The sequence below is a fragment of the Triturus cristatus genome, chromosome 5_1 (genome assembly GCF_964204655.1).
Source record: "Triturus cristatus chromosome 5_1, aTriCri1.1, whole genome shotgun sequence".
Taxonomy (NCBI): Eukaryota; Metazoa; Chordata; class Amphibia; order Caudata; family Salamandridae; genus Triturus; species Triturus cristatus.
Window position 1 is genome coordinate 38,790,118 of NC_140587.1, and position 11,049 is coordinate 38,801,166.

Genomic DNA, 11,049 nt, shown 5'->3' on the forward strand with positions numbered 1-11,049 from the left:
TGGTTTCAACACCCCAATCATCAGAATGCAACCCCGGCACTATCACATCACCCACAGAAACCTTGAACACATATGGCATCTGCAGGGTCTCCGTAGGGCCGAATATAATGAAAGGAACTCTATCCCAAACAATCCCATCAGTCACTGGAACAGCTGAAATGCTGATGAGGGAAAAATCTCCCTTCAGAACCTGCGAAGGAGAATGGGGGGCCAACACCCTATCGACCAGTCCCGCAGTAAAACCCTCCGGGAGGCAGTGGCCATCGATCAACAGGAAAAAAACTGTCACAAATCCAATCCACATGAACAAAAAACAAATAAGGAAAGAATGATACAGACATATATCCAAGACAGGACTAGATAAGTGCATTTCAAACATGAAATAAAAACACAAATTCATGCTGGAGGTGGATGCAAAACAGAAGAACTGTCTGAGGAAAAATCATCTTGATCTATATAGTACCAGGAGGTACTCAGCTGAAAAACAGGAGGCTGGGATTCAACAGTAGGGCTCAAATAACCAACAGAGAGGGATCCTCCCTCGGGTGAATCAGTATAAATGACATCAGTTGCAGAAGACGCAGTAGTAGAAACAGTCATTATTTTGGTGATGTCAGCGGAGGACTCAGCATTGTTGGTGCTCACGGGCTGCAAAGAATTGTCCCATGTAGGAGCACAAACACTTCATGGCATACTATGTAGATTCAGCCACATGGAGTAATTTGACATGTTCTATGGAGACAAAGCATTTGTCATTAGAACCAGAAAGCAGTAGCCAAATCACAGTTCTTATACCCTGTAAGCCAAATTCCTTCTTAATCACCACTTTCTCTCAAACCAGATCTCCAACTAAGGACGCCAGCCAGAAACTGTGGCCTGTACGTCTGCACTCGGGAACAGAGACGTAAGCAAGAATTTGCTGGATTGTGCATCATAGAACTTATTTAGGTATTTTTTTAGCACCCCTGTCCTCAGTTATGTGACAGGATATGTGTGCTCACAAACAGCAGCTGCATTCTCGTTATGTCAAAGTGCTAGTGACTGACCAGAGAGAACAAGCAGCATTGTTGTTTGACCTGGTCTAGTGTATTCAGACTAAATCCTAGGAAAAAAATAAAATATAAAAAAAACATGTGCAGGTTCTGTGTGAACATACAATGTAGGACAAAGGCAAGCGTGTTATATAGTACCGTGTGCAAAAGAAAAGCAGCCTAGAAGGTCAACAGTTAAGCTAACATACGGAAAGCGACAATGGGCCATGCAAGAAACAAGACAGTGGCTTCACCTTTCAAGCTCGCCTTCTAGGCCCACACACCCTCTGGCCATCCTGTCAGAAGATCACCCCTCTTCCCCTGGGCAGGTCGTTTGTTCCCCCTTCCTGAAAGGTGTTCTCACCTCTCTCCAAGAGGGCAGCAGGTTGTCTCGAGGACAGCAGTTGTGTGCAACCAAAGACAGTTACTGGAAGGTTTTGGGCAACAAAGTGACAACTTTCTAAAAATTAACATTTATAAAAGTTACATTAAACTCAACTTATGCATCCAGTTGGATTTAATTCAATGATTCTTTTGATACCTTAAAGTTTCAACTTTAGTTGCCGCAGGATTTGGATGGGAGTCTTGATGCCTTTCATAATTGGCTGCAGGACTCCCTAGCTGAGATAACCACTCCAACTTCTTCTAGAAGGTCGAGGGATTCTCCTTCTAAACCCTGGTTCACAGAGGATTTGCGCCACCTGAAGCAGGATTGTAAGAAACTGGAGCGTTCCTGGCGCCTTAGCAACTACTGCTTGGAGGCGAAGGGCAAGCTCAGGCAGGGCCAGAAAATATATTATAAGGCCATCTCTCTGGCAAAAAGGCAGTTTTTTGTTGCTCGCATAGATCAGGCGCAAAACAACTCTAAAGAAATATTTTCTATTGTTCAGAGCTTTATGTGCCCATTAGCTCAAAGTAGTACGATGCCTGCGTCGGCTGCCTGGTGTGAGTCCCTCTCCAAATTTTTTTGGGATAAAATCCAAGGGATTAAAGATAATTTTTTAGGCTCCACGGTGCAGGATTGCAGTTCATCCTCTTTGGGCTCTCCAGTGCTCAGCCGGGTGGGTATCTCTTGCTATGAAAAAACGATAGGTTAGGGGGTCAAAGGGAAATTTAAAGACCTGCGCGGACAAATCCCCAAATCAATCAGACTATAACAACAGAAAATCCGCGGGTCTACAAAAGCCCAACTGAGACAAATAGACAACAGACCAGCATATTCAAACATGAAAAGTCCTCAAAGAAAGGACCAAGTCCCATCACCCTCCGAAGTGGCATGCTTCATCATCTGGGACCTCCTTTATCTGCACCTGGTGCAGTTAAGGAGCTACAACTCCTTTATTTACTATAAAAAGGAGGAGCTCACGGATGTTTTACGATATAACACGGAGGATCAAAAATCCCCTAGTGGAAGAAGCTGCCAATAGTGTGGTGAGCCTAAGTGCAGTGTAATATAGAAAGAGTGTTGTTTTAAAATTGACTACCAGTAGAAAAATATTTTTATTCAGTATCTAATGGTGTCAAAGTAAAAAGCAAAAGATGGAGGAAACCGTATCCACATGAATTTTTGGAACACGTCCTCGACGGTCTACATGTTTCAGCCAGCTAAAGTCTAAACATTATGACAGTGGCTTTCATCAGGACCAATTAGTGAAACTACTGTTGTTCGGAACAACTAGGAAGAAGGTCCGGGGTAACGACGGACAGAGCGTTGCCTCACGCCCTGAGTTGTTACCAGGAGTGTAGGACGCATCCCCGATTGATTACGGGTGATTATTTTACATCCCTACTGTTCCGCCAAGCTGAAGATAAGCAGGTACATCTGTAGGTTGTATTGTTCTATTTACGTTGTGATATTCTTCTCACTTATAACATTTGCAGTAGTTTCACTAATTGGTCCTGATGAAAGCCACTGTCATAATGTTTAGACTTTAGCTGGCTGAAACATGTAGACCGTCGAGGACGTGTTCCAAAAATTCATGTGGATACGGTTTACTCCACCTTTTGCTTTTTACTTTGACACCATTAGATACTGAATAAAATATTTTTCTACTGGTAGTCAATTTTAAAACAACACTCTTTCTATATTACACTGCACTTAGGCTCACCACACTATTGGCAGCTTCTTCCACTAGGGGATTTTTTATCCTCCGTGTTATATCGTAAAACATACGCGAGCTCCTCCTTTTTATAGTAAATAAAGGAGTTGTAGCTCCTTAACTGCACCAGGTGCAGTTAAAGGAGGTCCCAGATGATGAAGCATGCCACTTCGGTGGGTGATGGGACTTGGTCCTTTCTTTGAGGACTTTTCATGTTTGAATATGCTGGTCTGTGGTCTATTTGTCTCAGTTGGGCTTTTGTAGACCCGCGGATTTTCTGTTGTTATAGTCGGGTATCTCTTGCTCCCATTCCTTTGCTAATTTTTCCCCAGTCGATCTTCCCTGTTCGCTGAAAATATTGCAGAGCTTGAAGTCCGGCTCCCCGGCAGATCCCTGCCTGGCAAGACTTTTGGCCTCCGTGGCAGAGACGGTGAATGCCGAAGTTAATTATATCATCAATATGTCCTTGCACGTGGCCAGGGTCCCTAGTATCTGGAAGCAGGCTAAACTTCTTCCCCTTTTGAAGAAGGCTGCTCTTGACCCCTCGGTTCTGGGGAATTATCGTCCGATCTCTCTTCTCCCGAGCCTTTCTAAGGTGTGCGAGAAGATTGCTAACAGGCAACTCTCAGAGTATGTGGAGGGTGCGGGTCTACTTCATCCGGCCCAATCGGGCTTTCGCCCATCCTTCAGCACGGAAGGTGCCTTAGTGGAGATTTCGGAAGCTATCCGTGATTGCCTTGATGCCGGCGGGAGAGCAGCCTTAGTGCTGCTCGACCTGTCGGCTGCTTTTGACACGGTCCCCCATCCCCTTCTATTGGATAGATTGTCAGAGATTGGTATAACTGGCTCTGCTTTGGGCTGGATTAAGTCCTTTTTGGAAGGCCGGTCTCAGCAGATCTGGCTTCCCCCAGAGGCTTCCTCACCTCAGAGGGTGTGCACAGGGGTGCCCCAGGGTTCATCCCTTAGCCCCTTTCTGTTTAACATCTACCTTACCCCTCTGGTTAGGTTAGCAGAAGATTTGGGGGCTAAGGTGATTGCCTACGCAGATGATACACAACTCCTGTTTACTTGGAAAAAGAACTCGGCTGCTGTGGCCCCCGTGCAATCGTGTCTTGCGGCAGTTTTCAACTGGTTGGCTAGCGCCCAGTTGAAATGCAACGAAGACAAGTCAGAGGTTCTGCTGTTTGGTGACTTCCCACCTGGGTTCAGAGATTTGATCTGGCCAGCTGAGTTCCCGCCTCCCCTGTCCAATAGCCAGACGGCCAAGAATCTGGGCGTCTGGTTTGATGGGAATCTCTCCTTTTCCAGCCAGGTTAATCGGCTGGCAGGTTGCTGTTTTAGACTCCTGAGAGCTCTGAGAAGATTTTCTCCGCTTCTACCGCAGTCTGCTCGTGAGTCGGTTGTGCGTGCGCTTATCCTGTCTCGCCTGGATTACGCGAACGCCCTCTATGTGGGAATTCCAGCTTACTCCCTTAACAGACTCCAGGTGATCCAGAATGCAGCTGCCCGTCTTTTAGGAGGGATCCCGCCTAGGGAGAGCGTGCGGGGATGCCTGCGCTCCCTGCACTGGCTCCCGGGCAAGGCACGGGTGGTTTTCAAATCCCTCACCATAGCTCATCGGGCGCTCCATGGCCTTGGACCGGTTTATCTGCAGAATCATTTCGGTTTTTATGTCCCGGGGAAACTGCTGCGCTCTGCATCCCTTAAATTGGCTAAGATTCCTGGCTTTCAACGGCAGCGATTAGGGGGTGCCTCCTTGTCTGTTCTGGCAGCTCGGGCCTGGAACGCCCTTCTCCTTGCTCTGCGCTTGACTGAGGACATTGTTGCCTTCAAAAAATTGCTAAAAACCCATCTTTTCATGTAAGGGTCAGGTCTTTCTTTGTGTTTCCCCTTTGCTCGCGCCGGGACACTCTTTGAGTAGCCGTGCGCGCTATAAAATTAAATAACATAACATAGTCCCATTTGGAAGTTCGCAATAGTGAGCTGTCATTGTGTAATTCTATACTAATCAATGGGGGTACTTGTCTTAATACAGTGAAAATGACAATGCAGGGACTTTGCTGGCAGGACATGTAAAACATAACTGGTATACTTCTTTTTAACATAATGCACCCTGCCTTGGAGGCTTGGTAGACCTACCTTAGGTTTGACTTACAAATATTAAAAAAAGGAAGGTTTTGTCTTTGCCACAGGTTGAAATGGCACAGTAGACTTAGCAGTATTAAAGCTGCTCTGCCAGCCTGCAATGGCAGTGTATGAGAGATGTTACACCTCGTCACACTCGTGGTGGCACAATAAGTGTTGCAGTCCATGAGGAACACTTAACGTATAGGCCCCGGGTACATCGGGTGTCATACATTAGGGACCAATGTATCAGTAAACTTATGTCAATTGGAGATAAGCCAATTAAACACACACTTTTAAGGGTCAGAGTCCATGCACCGAGGCCAGGAATGCAGGGTCCACAGGCACTACACTGTCATTACACAGCACTAAATACAGCAATAGTAGGGCAAAAAAGCATTGCTTTTAGCTTTTTACTACATACAACCAAACACTATAGCATTTCATCTACGCATGAAATCAAAATAAGTCTTTAAAAAAAACAAAAACAATGATACAGCATATTTCATGTTACGGATCTTCATACGCCATGATGTTTTCTCCTGAGAATTCGTTATAAATATTTTCTCAAGTCAGTCACATTGCATTGAAGCTTTAACATGGAATTTTGTCACAGTAAAAAATGTTTGAATCTTGCTTTGTTGTTCCAAATAATGTGTTATTGAACATTTATTTTCACAGATGTGTGTCTACATGTGTGCGTTTAAATTCATGATACAAGTAGTATTTTTTTAAAAGGACAAACAGTTGTCATTGTGAGGGAATATTAGAAAGTGAATGAATGGGGTAATACGGACTTTAAAAAAGCTCTTGATCTGCCCCTATGGCGAGGATGATCTTTACCTTTATACTTTCAACAATTCCGCACACAATTATATTTACCAGTCACGTACCCCTGTGCAGGGCAAGACGGCCATGTTTATAATATGAAGAAATTGTCAAATAATAGAATAAGTAAGGTGAAAGAGAGGACTCTTATTGTATTTTGGATCGGACTTCTGGATTTGCTTTTGTATCCATTCCATCTCCCAAATGCTGATATATTTTAAGTCTCCTTGCTTCACTAGTACTCCACATTCTAGATTATGAAATTCCTACAATGAACGGATTCTCTGATTATTTTACAATGTCTGCTTTCTTGTGAAGCTTTTCTCATGTTTGCCACAATGAATTGCCTTTAATGAGGGAATCTGAGTGAAGTTTTTCCTAGATTCGGAACAATGAAAAGATTTCTCATTAGTATGGATTCTCTGACAGAGATTTCTTATCACTGAAGCTTTCCTCACATTTTCTGCATGGATACGGATTCTCAACAGTGTGGGTTATTTGTCTTAAGATAACTTTCTTCTTAGTGAAGCCTCTACCACATTCAGTACACCAATGCGGTTTCTCACCAGTATGGATTCTCTGATGCTTCAACAGTGAGATCTTCTGAGTGAACCTTTTCCCACATTCAGTACACAAATAGGGTTTCTCACCAGTATGGACTCTCTGATGCTGAAGCAGCGCACCCTTCTCAGTAAAGCTTTTCCCGCATTCTGTACACTGATCGAGTTTCTCACCAGTGTGGATTCCCCGATGATTCAACAAATAGCTTTTCACAGTAAAGCTTTTCCCTCATTTTGTACAGTGATAGGGTTTCTCACCAGTGTGGATTCTCTGATGCCTCAACAAATTGTTTTTCACAGTAAAGCTTTCCAGGCATTCTGTGCAATGATAGCGTTTCTCACCAGTGTGGATTCTCTGATGACAAAACAAATTGCTTTTCACAGTAAAGCATTTCCCACACTGAAATGGTTTCTCACCAGTGTGGATTCTCTGATGCAACAACAAATAGCTTTTCACAGAAAAGCTGTTCCCGCATTCTGTACACTGATAGGGTTTCTCACCAGTGTGGAATCTCTGATGCTTCAACAATGTGCTCCTGTCAGTAAAGCTTTTCCCGCATTCTGTACACTGATAGGGTTTCTCACCAGTGTGGATTCTCCGATGCGTCAACAGTGGGCCCTTCAAAGTAAAGGTTTTCCCGCATTCTGTGCAATGATAGGGTTTCTCACCAGTATGGATTCTCTGATGCCTCAACACTGGGCCCTTCAAAGTAAAGGTTTTCCCGCATTCTGTGCAATGATAGGGTTTCTCACCAGTATGGATTCTCTGATGGTTCAACAATGTGCTCTTAAAAGTAAAGCTTTTCCCGCACTCAGTACACTGATAGGGTTTCTCAGCAGTGTGGAATGTCTGATGCTTCATCAATGTGCTCTTTTCAGTAAAGCTTTTCCTGCACTCAGTACACTGATAGGGTTTCTCACCAATGTGGATTCTCTGATGCCTCAACAAATTGCTTTTCACACTAAAGCTTTTCACGCACTCAGTACACTGATAGGGTTTCTCACCAGTATGGATTCTCTGATGCGTCAACAGTGTGCCCTTCAAAGTAAAGCTTTTCTCGCATTCAGTACACTGATACGGTTTCTCACCAGTATGGATTCTCTGATGGTTCAAGTATGTGCTCTTAAAAGTAAAGCTTTTCCCGCACAGTACACTGATAGAGTTTCTCAGCAGTGTGGAATTTCTGATGCATCAACAATGTGCTCTTTTCAGTAAAGCTTTTCCCGCACTCAGTACACTGATAGGGTTTCTCATCAATGTGGATTCTCTGATGCCTCAACAAATTGCTTTTCACACTAAAGCTTTTCCCGCACTCAGTACACCGATAGGGTTTCTCACCAGTATGGATTCTCTGATGGTTCAAGTATGTGCTCTTAAAAGTAAAGCTTTTCTCACATTCTGTACACTGATAGGGTGTCGCAGCAGTGTGGAATTTCTGATGCTTCAACAATGTGCGCTTTTCAGGAAAGCTTTTCCCGCATTCTGTACACTGATATGGTTTCTCACCAGTGTGGATTCTCTGATGCGTCAACAATGTGCTCTTTTCAGTAAAGCTTTTCCGGCATTCTGTGCAATGATAGGGTTCCTCACCAGTATGGATTTTCCAATGATTTAACAGTGTGCCCTTCGAAGTAAAGCTTTTCTCGCATTCTGTACACTGATAGGGTTTCTCACCAGTGTGGATTCTCGATGATTCAACAGCGTGCCGTTCCAAGTAAAGCTTTTCCTGCATTCTGTAAATTGAAAGGGTTTCTCACCAGTGTGGATTATTTGATGTTTCATCAAAGGGCTTTTCCCAATAAAAGTTTTCCTGCATTCTGTACACTGATAGGGTTTCTCACCAGTGTGGAATCTCTGATGCTTCAACAATGTGCTCTTTTCAGTAAAACTTTACCCACATTCTGCACACTGATAGGGTTTCTCCCCATTATGAAGTCTCTGATGCACCTACGGTTTGCTTTTTTCAGAGAAGCATTTCTCACATTCCATACACTGATAGGGTTTATTGGCGGCATGGGTGGTCCAATGCATCATCAGTGTCCCGTTCCCACTGAAGCATTTCCTACATTCTGTACAGTGATAGGGCTTCTAACCAGTATGGGTACTCTGATTAATGTACTGTATGCTATTCCAAGTGAAGATTCTCACATTCGGTACACTGATAGGGTTCCTCACTAGTATACATTATCTTATGCTTCACCAGTGTGCCGTTATCAGTTAATCCTTTTCCACTTTCTGTACAGATACATGTCTTCTAACCAGTATGGACTATAAGACAACAGTGATTTCTTGTCAGGGAAGTTTCACCCACACTCATTACACTGAAAGGGTTTCTCACCAGCACAGATTATCTGTTGCTTTACCAGTGTGCCATTCTCAGTGAAGCTAATCCCCCATTCTTGACAATTATAGCGTTCATCACCTGTATGGACTCTCCGGTCTATCAACCGCTTCTTTGGTTCAGTGGAGGGTTTCCCACATTCCGCAGTGGTATGACCTATCCTCGAAAGGAACTATTTGATGCCTGTGCAGCAAAGAACCCTCAGTGCAGGTTTATCCACATTCCATATACAGCTAGATTTTCTCCCCTGTAAGCATTCTCTGATATTTCAACAGAGTTGTTCTGGGCGTCACACTTTTCTCACACTCCTTACACAGGTATGGCTTATACTCAGGATATTCAGATTAACTGCTCTAATTTCGCATTAGAATTATAATTGTGGGAGTGCTGAGCGAAGCTTTTCTCCCATTCTGCACTATTTGTTTTCTCACTAGAATAGAACATATGAGGTACTTATAAGATGTATAAATTCAGAACAAAGGTTTTCACACTCAGTATACTCAAAGAGATGATCTCTGGTGTGCATCTTTTTAAACTGTCAATAAAGATGAGCCCTGCATGAGCTTTTTTTTACACACTAGGCCTGTGTTTCTCCCCTGAAAGTTTATCGTAGGGTGTGTATCCAGGTCCAACCTCCAGCTGAGAGGTTTCTCAGACTCTACACACTGATACAGTTGATCATCTGGTGATGCTGCCAAGAGCCTTTCTGGTTCCGGGGTGCTGCAGGTCTCTTTATCAGGTTCGTTGATTCTGTGAATGAGAAACAACTCTCTGTGAGGGTGGGAATTAAATCAGGTACCTGCTTTCATCAAAGGGATTATAAAAAACAGAGAAACTGGATGAGCAAAGAGTGATTTTAAAAGGGAGAGGCACAGAAGGAGGGAAGAAAAAAGCAACAGGTCTGCACTCAATATATTAAGGTTTAATGTTACAGTTGGAGCTAAATGTAAAGAACAGTTTTCTGATTGAAACTGGTGAACTAGTCGATCCAGTTGGTGCCTCTGCCAATCTGATCAGACTTTTCAGTTTTGAGAAAATGCGTGCCCCTTAAAAATGATACGTAAGTGGTTGCTAGACCAGCTACAGCACCAGTACTCCCAAGATTGACCAGTAACTTCTAGGACTAGTGGAGTGTGTGAACGCTTCCTGCACTGACCCAGACTCCAAATACCAGATCCCTGGAAGCGCCACTGGATCCGCTCCAGGATCTTTATTGACTTTGTGACGTAAACTTCCATAATGTAAGTAATAGTGGACTCCTTCTCTGACTAAATTAACTCCTTCAGTGCTCATGACGGAACCGCTCCGTCATGAGCCGCGGTTGAGCTGTGCTCATGACGGAACGGTTCCGTCATGCTGCGGCCGTTGGCGGCCGCGCCGCCCACGCGGCGCTAATTCCCCGCCTGTGCGGGCGATTAGCGCAGTGGGCGGAGTCATGACGGAACCGTTCCGTCATGAGCACAGCTCAACCGCGGCTCATGACAGAGCGGTTCCGTCATGAGCACCGCGCCACCGCGCTGCCCCCCCGCGCTGCGGCGGAATTCCCGCCGCAGCGAAAGGGTTAACAGTATTTCAAATCTAAGGACTTGTTTCATAACATTGCAGACCTACAATGTCCTAAGGCAAGTTAGTTATGTACCATAAAACAGCGATGTGATGACGTGCCATGCCATTTCAAAAATCCAGAGAAACGTTCTCTTCTTGTACTCATTGACTAACGGGGTAAGGAAGCATAAATCAACCAATAGAGAACAGGCACATACAACTGATCTCTGGAGGAATATAGCCTATATTTATTAATCCACTACTAGTAAAAGACACATCAGTGAATCATAAATCATGCAAGCATACATGGAAGTATAAAGCCAAGAATGATTTATGATCTCAACACAGGCAGCCCTACCTCGCAGAGCACATGTGGGATCCAAGACAGCCAATGCCTGGTACTGTGAGGAACGGTAAACAACATCCTTCTCTCGCCAGAAATGAATCCAGGACCATGAGAGCCTCCCCAGCCTTGACAAGTAAGTTATACCACTTAGGAAGCCCACTCACACCCATCAGC

The 11,049-nt window shown here is 44.2% G+C and overlaps 1 pseudogene across 1 annotated transcript in view; it reads right to left on the minus strand.

Annotated features, from left to right (window-relative positions):
- Positions 1-5,891: 5,891 nt before the first annotated feature.
- Positions 5,892-11,049, minus strand: part of LOC146830095 (uncharacterized) — a 21,877-nt pseudogene continuing 16,719 nt past the window's right edge. Inside the window, exon 2 of the transcript XR_014961360.1 lies at positions 5,892-9,734. The product of XR_014961360.1 is annotated as an uncharacterized LOC146830095 (transcript). The remainder of the gene's footprint in view (positions 9,735-11,049) is intronic.